Source organism: Sus scrofa, chromosome 4 (genome assembly GCF_054392235.1).
Source record: "Sus scrofa isolate SSC_HxYL_T2T_F1_AM1 chromosome 4, Sscrofa_HxYL_maternal_Yorkshire_Landrace_v2.0, whole genome shotgun sequence".
In the NCBI taxonomy this organism is placed as follows: Eukaryota; Metazoa; Chordata; class Mammalia; order Artiodactyla; family Suidae; genus Sus; species Sus scrofa.
Genome location: NC_139386.1, coordinates 131,090,400 through 131,108,205, shown reverse-complemented (window position 1 = coordinate 131,108,205; position 17,806 = coordinate 131,090,400). Strand labels below are relative to the sequence as shown.

The following is a 17,806-nucleotide window of genomic DNA, read 5'->3' as shown; positions in this document are numbered from 1 at the left end:
CGCGGGCTTTGGAGGTCCATCTGGAGGACTGAGGGGGCTGGGGGCAGAGCGCAACAGCCGCGGGAGCACACAGGGAGGCCTGGGCCTGCAGGAGCAGCAAGGCACCACTGCTGTGGAGGGGGAGAGGCGGGACCACCATAGGACCTTCGTTCGCTGCACACTCGGGGCTCTCAGAAGGCAGGGAGCCTCTCGTGTGGGTCACCAGGGCTGGTGTAAAACACTGCAGCCATTTCACACTCCTGCAGTGAGCATGGCCCACCACCACGAGGGGTCCTGCAAACAGGCACCACCTGCAGCACGAGTCACATCAAACATCACGGCCACAGAAGGCCCTATAACCGAGCGTCACCCATCGCCCTGTCTCCCTGGGAACTCACACCCCAACATTGCTGCTGCCAAAAGATCTGGGCACTGCCTCCACCTCGCTCAGGGTCACTGTTACTGCCCTAGGGACCAGGAGTAGCCTGCCATGCCCACCTCCCGGGGGGTCCTCACGACTGCGAAGGGCCCAGTGACCAGGTGCCGCCCACAGACACTGCCCATTGCCCCCACCTCCGTGGAAGCAAATGCAAGCAGTACATGGGCACACCCCCTCTCAAGGGGATAATGGCCCTCACATGCTAAGCAAAGACACAGCAAGCATCCAAACCAAAATTGGTCTTCATGCCAAAAAAATAGTAAGCCTCACAACCTGGCCAGAGATACTCCCACAAATGAACAGCCTGCAAAGACTGCAATAAATAACTGCTTTGCCTAAACTCACAAAATAAGAAAAACAAGCAAAATGAAGAAGCACAGGAACGACTCACAGTTAAACGCACAGAATTCCCCTGAAGGAGCAAACAATGAAACAGAGCTTTGCAGCCTAATAGACACCGAATTCAAAAAGGAGGTAAAGAAAACACTGAAGCGATTAAATAGAACAAATATCAACAATAACCCAGGTTACTTTCAAAAGGGCCTAGAAACTATAAGAAGCCAAGAAAAATGAGAACATTCATTTGCAAAGACAAAAACTGAGTCAAAGGCATTGAACAGCAGAATGAATAATGCAGAGGAACAAGCAGGTGACTTGGAAGACAGACACCACACAGTCAGAACAGCAGACAAAAAACCAAATTAAGAAAAAGCTGAAAGCAATATAAGAGAACTATAGGATAATATAACGTATGCCAATCTATTTTACAGGGATTCCAAAAGAAAAAAAAGAAAAAGGGATTGAAAATACACTTGGAAGAAATTACAGCTGAAAACTTTGCAAATTAAGGAAGCAAACAGATATCCAGATACAGGAAGAAAGCACAAAGGGCCTCAAATGAGTTGAATCCAAACGGACCTTCACCAAGACATGTTATAATAAAAATGGCCCAAGTTAAAGATAAGGAGAGAATTCTAAAGACAAAGAGAGAAAAATAGTTAATTATAAGGGATCCCACATAAGGCTATCAGCTGATTTCTCTACAGGAACACGACAGGCCAGAAGAGAGTGGCAAGATATATTCAAAGTTGTAAAAGGGAAAACTGTGCAGCCTAGAATACTCTACCCAGTAAGGTTATCATTTAAAATAGAAGAAATAAAGAATTTCTCCCACAGGAGTTCCCATCATGGCTCAGTGGAAACAAATCTGAGTAGCATCCATAAGAACACAGGCTTTTTGCTCAGTGGGTTGAGGATCCAGTGTGGCCATGAGCTGTGGTATAGGTTGCAGATACAGCTTGGATCCCGCATTGCTGTGGCTGTGGTGTAGGCTGGCAGCTACAGCTCTGATTCAACCTGTAGCCAGGGAACCTTCATATGCTGAGGGTGCAACCCTAAAAAAGAAAAGAAAAAAAAAAAAAAGAATTTCTCCAACGAACAAAAACTAAAAGAATACAGCAACACCAAATCCTTTCTAAAATAAATACCAAAAGGTCTCCTCTAAACGAGAAAGAAATAAGAAGCTACAGGAGTGAGATCACAATTGGAAAGGAATCACTTAAGTAAGCCAGTATACAGATCAAAAAGAAAACAACAACACCTGTTTGTGAAAGTGACAATGAACACAAGGAACAACAAAAGGACAAACATGAAGATGTACAAAAGACATCAGAATTATAAAATGTGGGGAAGACGTTCCCCTCATGGCTCAGTGGAAAAGAATCCGACTAGGAACCATGAGGTCGTTGGGATCGATCCCTGGCCTCGCTCAGTGGGTTAAGGACCTGGTGTTGCCATGAGCTGTGGTGTAGGTTGCAGATGTGGCTCGGATCCTGTGTTGCTGTGGCTGTATTGTAGGCTGGCAGCTGTAACTCCAATTTGACCCCTAGCCTGGGAACTTCCACATGCTGCAGGTTCAGCCCTAAAAAAAATAAAATGTGAGGAAGGAAAGTAAGAAAATCTACACTTTTTTTAAGAAGCCTATATAACTATCAGGCTAAAAAGCACATATAGCAAGGGGTTAACAAACTTGAAAAACAGGGCAACCATAAATCTAGAACAAACAATACATTCACAGAAAACAAAAAGAATAGAACACAAGCATAAAATAAAAGGAAATCATCCAACCAAAAAAAGAAAGGAACAAAGGAGAAACAGAATCAACTGGGAAACAAGGTCTAAAATGGAAACAAATACATATTATCAATAATTATGTTAAATGTCAATGGACTGAATGCTCCAATCAAATGACAGAGAGCAGCAGACTGGATTAAAAACAACAGCCTACAATTTGCTGCCTACAAGAAGCCATCTTAGGGCAAAGGACACGTAAACTAAAAGTGAGGGGATGGAAAAAGATATTTCATGCAAATGGAAATGACAGGAAAGTGAGGTCACAATATTCACATCAGACAAAACAGACTTTAAAATAAAGGCCATAAAGAAAGATAAAGGACACTATTTAATGATAAAAGGATCAATTCAAGCCAAGCATATTACACTTCTCAATATATATGCCCCTTATATAGAAGTACCCAAATACAGAGAACAAATACAAACAAACATAAAAGGAGAAATTGATAGGAATACAATAAAAGTAAGAGTCTTTAATACCCCACTCACATCAGTGGATGGATCCTCTAGACAGAAGATCAAGAAGGCAACTGAGATCCTAAATGACATAATAGAACAATTAGACTTAATTGATATTTTCAGGACATGACATTCAAAAAAAGTATGTGTGTGTGTGTGTGTGTGTAAATACATATGTATATATATGTGTGCATATACACACACACACACACACACATTCTTTTCAAGTGCACACGGAACATTCTCTAGGATTGACCACATACCAGGGCACAAAACTAACCTCAACAAATTTAAGAGTACAGAAATTATTTTAAGCATCTCTCTGATTACAATGGCATGAAACTAGAAATCAACCACAGGAAAAAAAAAATAAGAAAAAAACTGACTACATGGCAACTAAACAACATGCTACTAAAAAACCAATAGGTCAATGAAGAAATTAAAGAATAATGCAAGACAATAACAGTGAAAACAGAACCATACAAAAATCTATGGGATGCTGCAAAAGCAATTCTTAGAGGGAAGTTCATAGTGATACAGGCCTTCCTCAAAAAACAAGAAAAATCTCAAAATCAACAACCTATCACCTAAAAGAATTAGAAAAAGAAAAGCAAATAAAACCTAAACTCAGCAGAAGTAAAGAAACCATAAAGATCAGAGAAAATCAATAGAGATTAAACAGAAACAATAGAAAATATCAGTAAAAATAAAAGCTGGTTCTTTGAAAAGGTAAACAAAATTGACAAACCTCTGGCAAAACTCACCAAGACAAGAGAGAGAGAAACCAAAAAACAAACTAACAAAAGGAGAAGTCTCAACTGACACTGCAGAAATGCAAACAAGCAAACAAACACAAGAGAATACTATGAACCATTATATGCCAATGAATTGGACAACCTAGAAGAAATAGACAACTTTCTACAGACACAGAGCCCACCAAAAATGAATCAAGAAGAAATAAACTATTTTAACAGACCCATCATTAGAAATGAAACTCAAGATGTAATATGAAACACTCCATACAAACAAAAGTCTAGGACCAGATGGCTTCAAAGGCAAATTCTACCAAACATACAAAGAACTTATACCCATTTTTCCTGAACTTTTCCAAAAGATGAAAGAAGGAGGAACACTCTCAAAGACAGTCTATAGGAAACCACCATTACCCTAATACCAAAGCCAGACAAAGATACTATCAAAAAAGAAAATTACAGACCAATACCTTTGATGAATAGACACAAAAATTCTCAAATTTTAGCCAACTGAACCCAAAACACATAAAAAAAGATCATACACCATGACCAAGTGGTATTCATCCCAAGTTCGCAAGGATGGTTCAACACAAGCAAATCAATGTAACACACCACTTTAACAAAAGAAAAGTCAAAAACCACATGATCATCTCAACAGATGCAGAAACAGCTTTGGACAAAATCCAGCATCCATTCATGATAAAACTCTTACCAAAGTGGGTATAGAGGGAACATATCTCAACATAATAAAAGCCATTTATGACCAACTCACGGCCAATATAATACTCAATGGAGAAAATCTGAAAGCCTTCCCATTAAAATGTGGAATAAGACAAGGATGCCCACTCTCAGCACTTTTATTCAATACAGCATTGGAAGTCCTATCCACGGTAATCAGACAAACAAAAGAAATAAAAAGTATCCAAATTGGAAGAGAAGAGGTAAAACTGTCACTCTATGCAGATGAAGTAATACTATATACAGAAAACCCTAACAAGGACTCCACACAAAAACAACTCAAACTGATCAAGGAATTCAGCAAAGTAGTAGGATACAAGATTAATATTCAGAAATTGGTTGCACTGCTCTATACTAAAGTGAACTATTAGAAAAGGAATATAAGGAAAACAATACCTTTTAAAAATGCACCCAAAAGACCCACCTAGCAATAAACCTGACCAAGGAGGTAAAAGATTTATATACTGAGAACTATAAAATACTAATAAAGGAAATTAAAGAGGAGTCAAAGAAAGGGAAAGATATCCCATGCTCCCAGATTAGAAGAATTAATTTGTTAAAATGGCCCTATTATTCAAAGCATCTACAGATTGAATGCAATCCCTACTGAATGACATTTTTCACAGAATTGGAACAAATAATCCAAAAACTTACATAGAAGCATAAAAGACCCAGAATTGCCAAAGCAATCCTGAGGGGAAAAAAAAAGCAGGAGGCATAACTTTCTCAGACTTCAGACACTATAACAAAGGTACAGTAATCAAAACATTGTAGTATTGGTACAAAAAGACATACAGATCAGTGGAACAGAATAGAGAGCCAAGCAATAAACACAGACACCTACAGACAAACTTCGACAAAGGAAGCAAGAATATAAAACGGGAATAAAAGGGTCTCCTCAGAAAGTGGTGCTGGGAAAACTGGATAGCTGCATTTAAATCAATGAAACTAGAACACACACGCATACCAGGCACAAAAATAAATTCAAAATGGCTTAAAGACTTAAATATGGTTTAAGACGAGACAGCACAGAATTTCTACAAGAGAACACAGGCAAAACATTCTCTGACATAAACTGTACAAATGCTTTCTTAGGTCAGTTTCCCAAGGCAATAGAAGTAAAAAAAATAAATAAATAAATAAATGAGACCAAATAAAACTTACAGGCTCTTGCACAGCAAAATAAATGGCTCTTGCACAGTAAAATAAAAAAAAAAGAAAAGAAAAGACAACCTATGGGATGAGGGAAAATGGCTGCAAATGATACCACCGACAAGGGCTTAATCACCAAAATATATAAACAACTCATACAACTCAACAACAAAAAAACCAAACAACCCAATTGAAAAATGGGCAGAAGGCCTAAATAGACATTTCTCCAAAGGAGACAAAATGGATGGCCAGTAGGCACATGAAAAAATGCTCAACATCACTAATTATTACAGAAATGTATATCAAAACTACAATGAGATACCACCTCACGCCGGTCAGAATGGCCATGATATATAAGTCTACAAATCACAAATGCTGGAGAGGGTATGGAGAAAGGGGAACCCTACTACACTGTTGGTGGGAATGTAAAATGGTACAACCAGGAGGGAAAACAGTGTGGAGGTTCTTCAGAAGACTAAATATAGAATTACCACATGACCCAGCAATCCCACTCCTGGGGATATATCTGGACAAAACTACATCTAAAAAGATACATGCACCCCTATGTTCATAGCAGGCCTATTCACAATAGCCAAGACATGGAAATAAACTAAATGTCCATCAACAGATGAATGGATTAAGACGTGGCATATATACATAATGGAATACTACTCAGCCATTAAAAAAAAAAAAGAAATAATGGCATTTGCAGCAACATAGATGCAATTAGAGATTCTCATATTAAGTGAAGTAAGTCAGAAAGAAAAAGACACCAGAGGATATTACTTACGTGTGCAATCTAAAATATGGCACAAATGAACCTATCTACAAAACAGAAACAGACTCTGAGATATAGGTATCAGACTTGGTTGCCAAACAGGAAGGGGGAGTGAGGTAGCGTGGGAGTTTGGGGTTAGTAGATGCAAACTGTTACATTCAGAATGGACAAGCTGGAGTTCCCCTCTTGCCTCAGCAGAAACAAATCTGACTAGTATCCATGAGGATGCAGGTTCAACCCCTGGCCTCACTCAGTGGGTTAAGGATCTGGGCTTGCTGTGAGCTGTGGTGTAGGGTCGTAGATGTGGCTCAGATCTGTCATTGCTGTGGCTGTGGTGTAGGCCAATGGCTACAGGTCTGATTTGACTCTAGCCTGGGAACCTCCATATGCTGTGGGTACAGCCCTGAAAAAAAAAAAAAGAATGGATAAGCAATAAAGTCCTACTTATATAGCACTGGGAACTATATCCAATCTTGGGATAGAACACGATGGAAAATAATATGAGAAAAAGAATGTATACATATGTATGACTGGATCACTTTGCTGTACATCAGAAATTGGCATATCGTAAAATCAACTATAAAAGTAATAATAGTTTTAAAAATATTAGTAATAAAAATCAAAATATGAAAATAAGTGGGAAAAAATAAAGCCAAATCTCAAGATGGTTAGAATAAACAATAAAGGCACAAAAATTTGTCATTTATAACCAAAGTAGTGAAAGGTACAAATTAATCATCCATCAACACCTAAAACTGATACAGCAAGCACTACAATTACCCTAAAACTGCTAACTCAATGAATAAACAATCCTTCCAAAATCTCAGCAGACAAATCCCGTAAAACAAGTATAACAAGGAATTCCTGTTGTGGCTCAGCGGGTTAAGAACCCAACTAATATCCATGAGGATGCAGGTTCGATTCCTAGCCTCATTCAGTGGGTTAAGGATCCAGCACTGCTGCAAGCCACAGTGTAGGATGCAGATGCAGCTTGGATCTGGCATTGCTGCAGCTGTGGTATAGGCCTGCAGCTGCAGCTCTGATTCAACCCCTAGCCTGGCAACTTTCATATGCCACAGGTGTAGCCCTAAAAAGAAAAAAAAAAAAGAAAGAAAAGAAATTATAAAATTAAAGAAAACTAGTATAACAAGTCATCTAGACTACTGGACAGATCAATGTATTTAATTTGTACTTGTTATAACTTCTATGCTAAAACACAGTTCCTACTGAAATATAACGAGGCTCAACCTTGAACAAAATAACACTGAAAATTAATTTTATACCATGAATCAAAAATGTCTATCTGCAAAAATTATCCTAATTCTGCACCCTGCCTGAGGCTTGGCAGTTTCTGCTATCAAGTAGTCTTTTCTCAGCCCTTTTAACTCTGGGCTTGACCTCATAGGGAAAATCAAAAGAATGAACTAGTTTGCTAGTTCTGAGCTATATTTCAAGAGACCATGTATGCTTTCGCTGTCTTGGAATCCTGCTGTTACCATAAGAACAAGCCCACTCTAATCTGTCGGAAGACAAAAGCACAGCCCAGTTGTCCTATGCCAGACCACCCTAGTGAACCTACCCTAGAGTAGCAGAATTTCCTTTTGCGAAATTTGTGAACAAGCCCAGCCAAGACTACAAATACTGCCTGACTCATAAACTTGTTCTAATAATAAGTATTTGTTTTAAACCAAACTTTAGAGTAATTTATTACACAGCAGTAGCTAACTGATACAGCAATTCTATCTTAAAGATATCATTCTTATCCCCAGAAGGAGCTATTTTTGGTTAACAATTGATCTAGATCTCTTAACTTTTGAAGGCAAGGGTAAAAAAAAGACCTAAGAGTCTTTTTTTTTTTTTTTGACAGTGACTCTAGAAAACATCTGTCACAGTCAATTTCAGAGAGATATAAACCAGGCAAAGTCATTTTAACAAGTCGAGATACGAGGCACCTTCACTCTTTCATGAAATTCTGTTGCTAGATGGCTTTACTGGATTCAGTAATACAGTGAAAATTTTCAGGATACACCAGCAAATCTATGAAAACTGTTACGGAGCAATGTGCTACCTTGCCTAACATTCTTTCTCCTATTTATGTTAATGGCATTTTCATGTAAGGAAATGCACTCAACTGCTAAAGTGGCATCAATCATCAGCCCCTGGACCAAGGAATGAACAAGTGATACCCAGGCTGATGAGCGCATATTGTTCTCCTAGCTTTCATATTCTATTATGGATGGGAATGTAGCCCCAAACGGGAAATTTGGAATCCTCTTCAGGATGTTTGCAAGGACCACTGGGAAAAGTATACTCTTCAGTAGAATTAACAGCTATGACAACGATGTAGACCACAGCAGACAGCGATCCTCTGCCACCTTGCACTGATAACATATTTAGCAATGAGGCCACCACAAGAAAAAAAGCAAAGCCAAGAGACAAAGACATTAACCTAATGCTACCATATGCACCCACTGATTCAAACATGTCTGAAATAACTGCAGTAATAGCAGGAGAGGTAATATTTATCAACCCACCCACTGAGACCTAATAAAAAATGAATAAAATATTAAAAACCATCCATTTGAAGACATCAAAAAGCTAGCACAACAGTAAAGAATGACCAGGCCGAGATCCAAGACAAGATGTCTACAGACACAAACCCAGCACCTGAGAAAGCTTTCTTGCCTTGAGGGTAACTGCCAATCCAAACGAGTTAGCTGAAAAACGGGCCGTTATTTCTGACACTGTTGTGGGGCCAGAGGGACCAAGTGGAGAATGCCAGTTTCAGACCTTGTGAGAACCATACTACTGCCATCCACGAGCTCTTCCACATAGCGCAGCCCTACCGAAAGACACCTAGGTGGCCAAATGAAAAAAAAAAGTCTCAATCCCTAAAGTTTAATAAGGTGATCTCAGCCAGCTGGAGACCCCAGGTGTGGTATAAACAAACAAAATTTATCTCCGGAGAAATACAGCATCACCACAGGGCTCAGTGTTTCGGTACACGGAAAAGCAGCTGGAAATATAAGCGGAGAGAGAACGGCAGTGAGAGAACCAAAAACGGAATATAACAAAAACTGAGCATCAACTCTGCCTAAATCACTGGATGACTAAGAAACTATTTACGCACAGAGGAGAACCGAAAGAGCTGAGGGGAAAAAAGGTGACAGAGGCCAGAGAGAAAGCTACACTTGAAAAACAGAGCTTTACTGTTGAGCTTAATGCTTTTTCAACAAGGTACGTTCAAACGTGCACAGTCTGGGCAGCAGGAAGCTTAAGTCCCACAAGTCTCAAGTATCTGAGGACAGAATCCAAGCCCAGCAGAAGAGCTGGAAATTAGTGGAATGCCTAGAAGCAAGGAAAACACAGTGAGAGCTCTGAAATCTGACTATGAACTGTACCCAAGAATTCTCAGATTAATAGAATCCAGTACTAAAACATATACATAACGTCCAATTGTCAAGCAAAAACTACATGACATGCAAAGAAACAGAAAACCGTGATCCACACTGAGGAAAAAAGAAGGGTCAACAGATAAAACTGAGTACCCTGAATGTAAGCATTAGCATATAAAGAATTAAAAGCAGCTATTTTAAGTATACTGAGAGAATTATAAGAAAATATAGCATTAGTTCATTCTTCTCCAGAGCCCAGAGCCTCTGTGTTTGGAGTTGGCTAGGCTGTGGAGACTTTGGAAAGTTCCTGCTGCCAGGAGTTGAGCATGAAATCCTTGAACTGAATTTTACAGACTTACTTCTGAACAGGTGTGAAGCATTTTATGAACTGTACACAAATGTACAATTTCTGCAATTTTCATTAAAAATGAAATTTTAATGGTAATCTTGGACAATAAAAAAATATATATAGCAATGAGATCCTGCTTTGTAGCACTGGGAACTATGTCTAGTCATTTATGATGTAGCATGATAATGTGAGAAAAAAGAACGTATACATGTATGTGTAACTGGGTCACCATGCTGTACAGTAGGAAAAAAAATCGTATTGGGGAAATAACAATTTAAAAAAAATAAAAATAATAAAATAAAAAAACAAAAATAAATTAAAAAAAGAAAATACATTCAAAGGGTTGACAGAAATTATGAAAAAGGAAAACCTGATAATTAAAATAACTAGAATAAAAATTCACCAAGAGGAGGTGATTAGAGATGGCAGAAGAAAGAACTGGTGAGCCTAAAGATGCGGCAATAGATCTGTCCAGCCCAAAGAAAAGAAAGTGACGTAACTGAAGAAAAAGTAGGGGTCTCAGACACCAGTAGGACATTATCAAGTACTTCAAAGCAGAGGTAACCCAACTCAACACAAACATACAAGATGTAACAGAAGGAGAGAGAGTAAAAAAAGGTACAACAATTTTGCTGAAAAAACAACGAACAAACACCTCAAATTTGGCATAAAAACATTAACTTACAGATGTAAGAATTTCAACAAACCCAAGCAGGGTAAACACAAAGAACCACTTCTATGTGCACATCACAGTCAAGCTACTAAAGGCCAAAGGAAAACCCTCAAGCAAGTGCAGTCACAGAGCACTGGCTGGTTACAGATGGGAAATGACACCACAGGGAAAGGCTCACCTCTCACCAGAAAAAAGCACATACGGGGACATCTTCGACATCCACGGATATTATTCTTCGAACATATTTTCAGATAAACAGAAATGAGACTTGTGCCCAACAGAAAAAAACAGCGGAGTTGCTGGTTTCTTTTTCTTTTTTTTAATGTGGGGGAAGGATGGAAATAATGGGGGGAAAAAAACAATGAAATACCATATACACCCTCTAGTATGGCTAAAATTAAATATTAACAATACAAAATGTTGGTGAAGTGCAAATAGAACTCCGTTCATGATTATGAACTGCTATAAGCACTTTGGGAAAAAAATTTTAATATCTTCCCTGGCCGAACATAAATATACTCTAAAACCAAGCTATTATAACTCCTAGGTATTTGCTAAGTAAAAATGAGTGCCTGTGTGCACTAGAAGACATGCACATGTAAATGTACAGCATTATTTACAACAACCTAAAAATGGAAACAACTCAAATTTCCATAAAAAGTAGAATGAATAAGCTTTTCTTTTCTCATGTACTTTACAGCAATGAAAATGAATGAACTATAGTTATATGAAACAATAGAAATAAATCTCACAAACAATGCTGGACAGTCAGGATCCATTTTTATAATTTCATCAACAGAAAAAAAATTCCAAAATGTCTTTTTTATGGTAAAAATATAAAGCAAAAAGTGACTACCAGGAAAGGTAGGATGGGAGTGTCCTCAACAAGGAAAGGCCTGGTTGATAAGAAGCCAAGTGGAGGATCTGGCTGGCAATGCTGTAATTTTCGACAAAGGGGTGATTAAGCAAATATGCACTCTGAAAACTTAAGTTGTACGTTTTTCCCAGGCACTATTCTAAGTATTTTTCCAGAGTAAAAATGTTTCACAACTAAAAATACAGACATTTAAGTCTCTGAATGTTCCCCTAGGGAAGGCACTGGCATTATCCTATAGTATTTTGTTTTTAATTAATCAAAGCAATGCAAATACATATTTGAAAAATCAAATAAAGCTTGTTATGCAAAACAAACTAGTGAGGTTCCTCCTACCCAATTTCTAAACAATACAGTTAAAGCTTGAATTTTCATTGGCGTTGATTACTTCCTATGTAAGAAAATGACTTACCCTCTTATATCTCTTATGTAACCTCTCTAAATTATACCACAGCTCTACATCAAGATGAAAACTGATCTTTGTGTGTGTGTGTGTGTGTGTCTTTGTCTTTTTTTTTTTAGGGCCGCACCTGCAGCATATGGAGGTTCCCAGGCTAAGGGTCAAACCGGAGCTGTTGCTGCCAGCCTATGCCACAGCCGCAGCAATGCCAGATCCGAGCCATGTATGCAACCTACCCCACAGCTCAGAGCAATGCTGGATCCCTAACCCACTGAACAAGGCCAGGGACTGAACCCGCAACTTCATGGTTCCTAATCTGATTCATTTCCTCTGCACCACAACCGGAACTCCAGTAACTGATTTTTTGAAAAAAAGCACAAAAGCAATTCAATGGAGAAAAAAAAATCTTTTCAACAAATGGTGCAGGAAAAACTGGATATTTGTGGAAAGAAAACACTGACTTAAATCTCACTCTATACCAATGTTAATCTAGGTTTACATGGAAGATACAATACTACTAATCTTGTAGAAAATAGAAAAATTATCAGGATCTAAAGAAAACTGTTCTTAGAAATAACAAATGCGTGATCCTTACAAGGAAAAATCAGACAAACTGGACTTCATCAAAATGAAAATCCTTTACTTTGCGACAGATTTAGAGAAAGTTGGTGCAAACTACATACCTGACAGAGATTCATATCTAAAATATAAAAGAAATTGGAAAACTCAACAGAAAGACATCAGCAAAAACATCAAAATGATATTCGAAAATCACGTCCCTAAAACCAACAAGAATACTGACAAAAACAGAGTCAACATTTTCGAAAATCTAGAAATTAACCAAAGGCACGCGGCAATCCGGGGGAAGTTTATTCAAGAAAGACAGCTGAATCTCAAGGAGACTAGTAAACTTTCCGGCATTTACTCTGCCCTGTTCCCACCCTCTCACCCTGGTTCCACCGTAGATTTAAAAGCCAACAGTCCCCAAGCCCCCAAAACCAGCAGCTTGGCGATTACCTGAGGGCGGGAGAGGAGGGCGAGCCCCTTCACTACCACAGTCCCAGAGGGCTGTCTTTATTTAACACGTCTGTGGTTTCCTGAAAGACCCCGTTCCCAAAGCTATTTTACATCTGCTCTAAGAGCTTACCTAATGCGAAAAATAAAGCCTCTTCCCCAAGGGCATATGGCAAAAATAACTAGATGCAATCATATCATTTTATAGCTGACTGAGGCAGCGGGTAACAAATGAGACGAAAAGCAGGCTAACTGCAAAGCTTAAAAAGAAAAGGCGGGATTTAGAAAAGCTCCAATATATTTTGAGAATCTGGATAGTCAAATGTATGCCCAGAGCCACACACATGCCCTAGGTTGTGGGTATCACAGGAAAGGCCAGAGAAGGCCCTAGGCACTCACCTCTGGCTAACTTGGAAGCTCTGCACAAATGGGAAATGAAGGGTAAGGTACAGTTAAAAATTTCCTGGCTGAGGGCTGAAGGTGTGCTCTGACTCACACACACACACAGACTAGGAGACTTACTGGTTCCAGACATTTAAGGAAATCACTGTCCAATTATTGACTGACCACTAAGCTGAGTAGAGAATTCAGTGGCCACACATGACAAGGAAATGTATTTTACAGAATCAGGTATCCAAAAAAACCCCACTAAACAAACAACAAACAGTAACAACAGATACTGGGGAGGCGAGAATATCTAATCATCAGAGATGCCACATTATTGAAAATATATTCTCAACAAAAAATGACAAGATTATTTTCATAAAAAATCAAGTTATGGCTCGTACAAATAAAAAAAAAGGCATGTCTCTGAGGAGACTCAGACATTGGACTTAGGAGACAGAGAAGTAAATCAGCTATTTTAAACATTTTCTAAGAACTAAAGGAAGATGATGTCAAAAGAACTACAGGAAAGTATGAGAGGGATGTCTAACAAGCAGAAAATATCCATGAGGATATGAAACAAATCCTGGAGTTGAAAAGTTCAATACCAAAAGTGAAAAATTCACTCCAAGTTTTCAGCATCAGATGGGAGCAGACAGAAGAATGAATCAGTGAATCTGAAGAAACACCAATTGAGACTATCTACTCCGAGGAGCAGGGAAAAAAAGTGTGTGTCATACAACTGAGGATATCATTAAGAATACCAGTATTCAACATCCAGAAGAAGAGAGGAGAAAGAAGAGTGTGGAAAGACTATTTGAATAAAAAATGTCTTAAAATTACCCATATTTAATGGAAAACAACCTAAACACCCCCAAAGCTATGAAAACACAGGTAGGACACACACACAAAAAGACCCACACCTAGGTACAGTACATCATACACAATGTCCAAAAAAAACAAAGAGAATCCTGGAATTCCCACTGTGGTACAGTAGGTTAAGAATCCAACTGAAATGGCTTGGGTCACTGTGGAGTTGCAGCTTCAATCTCCAGCCTGGCACAGTAGGTGAAAGGATTTGTCGCGAGTTCCAATTGTGGCTCAATCTCCAGCCTGGCACAGTGGGTGAAAGGATTTGTTGGGAGTTCCAATTGTGGCTCAGTGGTGGTAACAAACCCGATTAGTATCCATGAGGACGCAGGTTTGATCCCTGGCCTTGCTCAGTGGGTTAAGATCCAGCGGTGCTGTGAGCTGTGGTATAGGTATCAGATGCAGCTCAGATCCTGCATTGCTGTGGCTGTGGTATAGGCTGGTAGCTCAGCTCTGATTCAGCCCCTAACCTGGGGACATCCATATGCCATGAGTGTGGCCCTAAAAAGACCAAAAAAAAAAAAGGATCTGACATTGCCATGGCTGTGGCATAGGTCACAGCTGTGCCTCCGATTCAATCCTTAGCCTGGGAACTTCCATATGCCGAGGGTGTGGCCATTTAAAAAAAAAAAAAAGGAAGGAAGAAAGAAAGAAAAAGAGTCCTGAAAGAAGCTAAGAGATAAGCAACTTGTCACATAAAGATCCTCAATAAAATTAACAGCTAATTTCACATTGGAATCCATGAAAGCCATAAAACAATGGGAGGACATATTCAAAGTCCTGAAAATAAAAAGACTGTCAACCAAAAATTCTGTAACTACCTTTCATAAATGAAGGAGAAATTGACATACTCAACAGATAAACAAAAACTGAGAGAACTGGCTGCTGGCAGACCTGCTGTACAATACTAAAGGATGGAAGGACAGTAGCCAGTAACACAAATACTCCTGAAGAAATGAAGAGCACAGTAAAGGTCACTTGGTAAGTAAATATAAAAGACAGCGACGTTTTAAAGCTTATGACTCTTCCTTTTTCCTGGATTTAGAAGACATATAAAGGAGTTCCTGTCGTGGCTCAGTGGAAACAAATCTGACTAGTCCATGAAGACACAGGTTTGATCCCTGGCCTTGCTCACAGGGTTAGGATCTGGCATTGCCATGAGCTTTGGTGTAGGTCACAGACACAGTTCGGACCTGGTGCGGCTGTGGCTGTGGTGTAGGCCAGCGGCCTCAGCTCCAATTCAGCCCTAGCCTGGGAACCACCATGTGCCGTGGTTATAAAGACATAATTTGAATGACAGTAGTAGCACATCCTTCTTTGTCTCTAGCAGTGATTTTTTTTTCTTACTATCTTGTATCTGATAAGGATATAGCCACTCCAGCTGTTTTTTTGGCTACTGTTTGCATTGTATATCTTCTTCTATGCTTTTACTGAATCTAAATTGTCTTTCAATCAGAAGAGTCTCTCTTCTAAGCGTATAGTTGGATTGTGTTTTTTTATCCATTCTGCCAAATCTCTGCTTTTTTATTGGAATATGTGATTAATTTGCATTTAATGTAATTAGTGATAAGGAAGAATTTATGTTTTCCATATGATTTTTGCAGTTGTTTTCCAACAGATTTTTTTCTGTTGTTGTTCCTTTATGCCTCTATTATTGCTTTCCTTTTTTTTTTTTTTTTTTTTGCTTTTTAGGGCTGCACTGTGGCACACGGAGGTTCCCAGCCTAAGGGTCAAATCAGAGCTTCAACCACAGCCACAGCAATGTCCGATTCCAGCCACGTCTACAACCTACAGCACAGCTCATGGCCAGATCCTTAACCCATTAAGCAAGGCCAGCGATCAAACCCACGACCTCATGGTTACTAGTCGGACTCGTTTCCACTGCGCCACAACGGGAACTCCTTAAGTGCATGTGGAACATTCTACAGTACAGATCATAAGTTAGGCCATTTAAAAAGTCTCAGTAAGTTCAAAAGGAATAAAATCATATGAAGTACGTTCTCCGACTACAATGGAATGGAACCAGAAATCAATAAGGAATTTTGGAAAATTAACAAATATGTGGAAATTAAGCAACAGACTTCTAAATATTCAAGAGAACAAAGAAGAAATCACGTGGGAAATTATAAAAATATGTTGAGATGAAAACAAAAACACAACACACTAAAACTGATGGGATCAGTGAAAGCAGGGTTAAAGGGAAATTTATAGTTATACATGCCTACACTAAGAGATATGAAATCAATAACCAAACCATCCATCATAAGAAACCAGAAACAAAGCCAATCAAACTCAAATAAGACAGAAGAAAATAATTAATGTTACAGCAGAAATGAAACAGAAAATAAAAAAATTAAAAATCACAATAAAGAATATCAATGAAATCAAGTTTGTTCTTTGAAAATATCAACAAAATTAACAAAATTCTAAGCTACAGGCTGACCCCAGCCCCCCCAAAAAAGACAAACTACAGGCATATGTTGTTTTATTGGGCTTCAGAGATGTGTATTTAACAAACTGAAGGTTTGTAGTGACCCTGCAGTGAGCAAATCAGCACCATTTTTCCAACAGCATTTGCTCACTCATGTCTGTGTCACATTTTACTAATTTTTCCAACATTTCAACTTTTTTCATTATCATTCTGTTTGTTATGGTGACCTGTGACAAGCCATCTTTGATATTACCATTCTGGGTCACCACCAACCATGCCCACATAAGATGGCAAACTTCATCAATAAACATTGTGTGTTCTGATAGCACCACTGACTGAATGTTCTACCTCTCCTCAGGTCTCCCAGTTCCCTGAGAACTATATTGAAACTAGGCCAATTAATAATCCTACAATGGCCTCTAGGTGTTCAAGTGAAAGGAAGAGTCAACTGATGTGGCAAGCTTCATCGATACTTTTTTTTTTTTTTTTTTGTCTTTTTTTAGGGCTGCACGAGCGGCATATGGAGGTTCCCAGGCTAGGGGTCTAATCAGAGCTGCAGCTTCCAGCCTACGCCAGAGCCAGAGCAACGCAGGATCCGAGCCGCATCTGCGACCTACACCACAGCTCACGGCAATGCCAGATCGTTAACCCACTGAGCAAGGCCAGGGATCGAACCCGTGACCTCATGGTTCCTAGTCGGATTCGTTAACCACTGCGCCACGACGGGAACTCCACCCCATCATTCTGATTGAACCCATGACCTTAGTAACGTCCCTGAGATACAGTGCATTTGAAGTAAATACTCTAACAACCTCATGTTTCATATTTTTAGCCTACTCCCCACACTTGACAGCTTGGGAAGGTACAGAATTAGTACTTGGGAAATAACCTGCCTTCAGGATTATTATTATTATTATTTTTTTGTCTTTTGTCTTTTTAGGGCCACATCCAAGGCACATGGAGGTTCCCAGGCTAGGGGTCAAATC

The 17,806-nt window shown here is 39.1% G+C and overlaps 1 protein-coding gene across 50 annotated transcripts in view; it reads right to left on the bottom strand.

Annotated features, from left to right (window-relative positions):
* The window catches only part of ZNF644 (zinc finger protein 644), a 116,271-nt gene that overhangs the window by 82,147 nt on the left and 16,318 nt on the right, over window positions 1-17,806 (bottom strand). For 2 of the 50 annotated variants that reach the window (XM_085024066.1, XM_085024083.1), the window contains exon 3: window positions 3,041-3,089. The exons of the other annotated variants lie outside the window; for them this stretch is intronic. The gene's annotated coding sequence lies outside the window, so the exon portion shown is untranslated. The remainder of the gene's footprint in view (window positions 1-3,040; window positions 3,090-17,806) is intronic. 50 annotated transcript variants of the gene reach the window in all.